The 2,845-nt window shown below is 41.3% G+C and overlaps 1 pseudogene; it reads left to right on the forward strand.

The window, feature by feature from the left end:
* Positions 1 to 1,025: 1,025 nt before the first annotated feature.
* LOC111562094 lies at positions 1,026 to 1,123 on the forward strand (annotated as a pseudogene).
* Positions 1,124 to 2,845: the final 1,722 nt, after the last annotated feature.

The following is a 2,845-nucleotide window of genomic DNA, read 5'->3' on the forward strand; positions in this document are numbered from 1 at the left end:
CACATCTTTTGTTAGATTTGTTATTAACTCTTCCTTCTTTCCCGCCTTCTTGCATTTTTCTTAATTTCTGATATTGTAAAGACCTTTTAAAAAATTGTTGCCGTATATAGAAATGCAGATATATACTTTTATATATTGATCATGTATCCAGGCTTAAAAAAAACTCTTATTCTAATATAATGTAGCTATAAGTTATTTTAAGATTCTCATATATTCATATCATCAGCAAAGACTGGCAATTATTTCTCTCTTCCCAATCCTCCAATGTTTTATTTCTTTTTTCTTGCCTTTCTACCCTGGTTTGGATCTTCAGCACAATGCTAACTTACAGGCAACTTACAATAGGCAACTTACGTCCAGTTGGATTTTAAAGGGAATTAAATATAACATTGGTTGTACAGTTGTCGTTTTGGGTATATATAGTATTCGGTCTTTATTTTGTTGTTAAAAATACCACAATTTTAGAGGTTTAGCAAGAAAAATATATTATCTTACAGTTCTGGAGGCCAAACATCTGACTCTGTCTCTCACGGGACTAAAATCAAGGTGTGGACAGGGTTGTGCTTCCTTCTGGAGTCACTAGAGAAGAATCCATTTCCTTGACTTTTCCAGCTTCTAGAGGTGCCCGTGTCCCTTGGCTGTGGCTCCGTCCTCCATCTTCAAAGCTGGTAATGTTGCATCTCTGACCCTTCCAGAGCGACGTCTCCCTGACCAACTTCAGCCAGAAAATGTTCTCCACGTGAAAGGATTGAATGATCAGACTGGATCACCTGGATAACCCAAGATCATGTCCTGAAACCTAATCATGTCTTCAGAGTCCCTTTTGCCATGAATGGTAATGTACAGGTTTTGGAGACAAGAACAGGACATCTTTGGGGGGCGGGTTGTGGGGGACGTTATTCCAACCGATGTAGGCTGGCTGGGTCTGAGGACCCAGAGGGAGTCCTACAAAGACCAGCCAAAAGGGTCCCTGGTCTCGTACAGGATGAAAACCAAAATGCAGCCGAGAGGAGGTAAGAGCAGAGTTTATTGAAGATGGAGAGAGACTGGAGTGATACAGAGAAGACCAGCATGGCCTCTGCACAAGGATGATGTGCAAATTCATGAAGCATTCCATATTTAAAAAAAAAAAATCTTTCCAGGTAACATAGGACTATTCAGGTTCTAGGGGTGCCTGGGTGGTTCAGTCGGTTCGGCGTCTGACTCTTGATTCCGGCTCAGGTCACGATCTTACTGTTGGTGGGATCGAGCTCCACATCAGGGTCCGTGCTGACAGTATGGAGCCTGCTTGAGATTCTCTGTCTCCCTCCTATGCTCCTCCCCCACTCACGCTGTCTCTCTCTCTCTCTCTCTCTCTCTCTCTCTCTCAAAATAAATAAAATAAACTTAAGAAAAAAAGGATTACTCACGTTCTTTATTTCTCCCTAAGATGGTTTTGGTAAACTGTGTTTTTTTTTTTTTCTAGGATGTTACCTACTACTTTATCTAAGTTTTCAAACTTATTGGCATAAACATTGATATTGACTTTGATAATACTTTCTGTTTTGTTTTCCCTGCTTTTCAGAAGTTTCTACTCTTACTCTTTCTTTTGCAGACTTTTAAAATTCTAAAGTTCAGTGGTTGGTTCATTCATTTTGAGATTTTCTTCTTTTCTAACAGAAATGTTAGAATGTATCTAATGTATCAGACATGATACATTATTTCTGTATATGGATATCAGTTTGTGTCCACATTCAGTTCTGATGACTTCCAAGTGTATGCACTTTTTCCCAATATATGTAGCTGTATTTCGTTACTGATTTCTAACTTAATTGCAGTGTGGTCAGAGAGCCCCGTCTGCATGGGGCCAATCCTGTGAAATATGTGGAACCTAACAGTTGGTCTATCTTTGTGACCATTTCACGTGTGATCCAATAGAATGGGTCTTGGGGCGCCTGGGTGGCTCAGTTGGCTAAGCGTCTGACTTCTGATCTTGGCTCAGGTCATGATCTCGGGGTTTGTGAGTTTGAGCCCCATGTCAGGCTCTGCACTAAGAGTGCAGAGCCTGCTTGGGATTCTGGCTTTCCCTCTCTCTGCCATTTCCACACTTGCAATCTCTCTCTCTCTCTCTCTCTCTCTCTCTCTCTCTCTCAAAATAAATAAATAAACTTAAAAATAGAATGGGTCTTCTCACATCCATCAGAATGGCTCAAATGAAAAGACAGAATACTGCTAAGCATTGATGAGGAGGGGGGCCCCTGGAGCTTTCACGTAGGACTGGCGGGAATACAAATTGCTACAACCATTTGGAAACCTTTCGGGCAATGTCTGCAAAGGCTAAACATAAGCTAAACATACCCAACAGAAATACGTACACGTGATCATCAGGTGACACCTACAAGACTGTTCATCCGGGGATGCCTGCCTGGCTCAGTCTGTAGAGTGTGCGACTCTTTTTTTTTTTTTTTTTTACGTTTATTTATTTATTTATTTATTTATTTATTTATTTATTTATTTTTAAGAGAGAGAGTGTGTGAGTGGGAGAGGGGCAGACAGAAAAGAATCCCAAACAGGCTCTGCACTGTCAGTGCAGAACCCAATGTGGGGCTCAAACTCATGAACCATGAGACCATGACCTGAGCCGAAATCAAGAGTCAGACACTTAACTTACTGAACCACCCAGTGTAGCCCAAAGCATGCAACCCGTGGTCTCGGAGTCGTGAGTTCAAGCCCCACGTTGGGTGTAGAAGATACTGAAAGATAATAATAATAGAGGTTAAAAAAGTGTTTATCCCAGCCCCATTTATGCTGCTTGCAAGGAGGCAACAATCTAAATATCCATCCACAGAACAATGGGTACGTGTGG

The sequence above is a fragment of the Felis catus genome, chromosome C1 (genome assembly GCF_018350175.1).
Source record: "Felis catus isolate Fca126 chromosome C1, F.catus_Fca126_mat1.0, whole genome shotgun sequence".
In the NCBI taxonomy this organism is placed as follows: Eukaryota; Metazoa; Chordata; class Mammalia; order Carnivora; family Felidae; genus Felis; species Felis catus.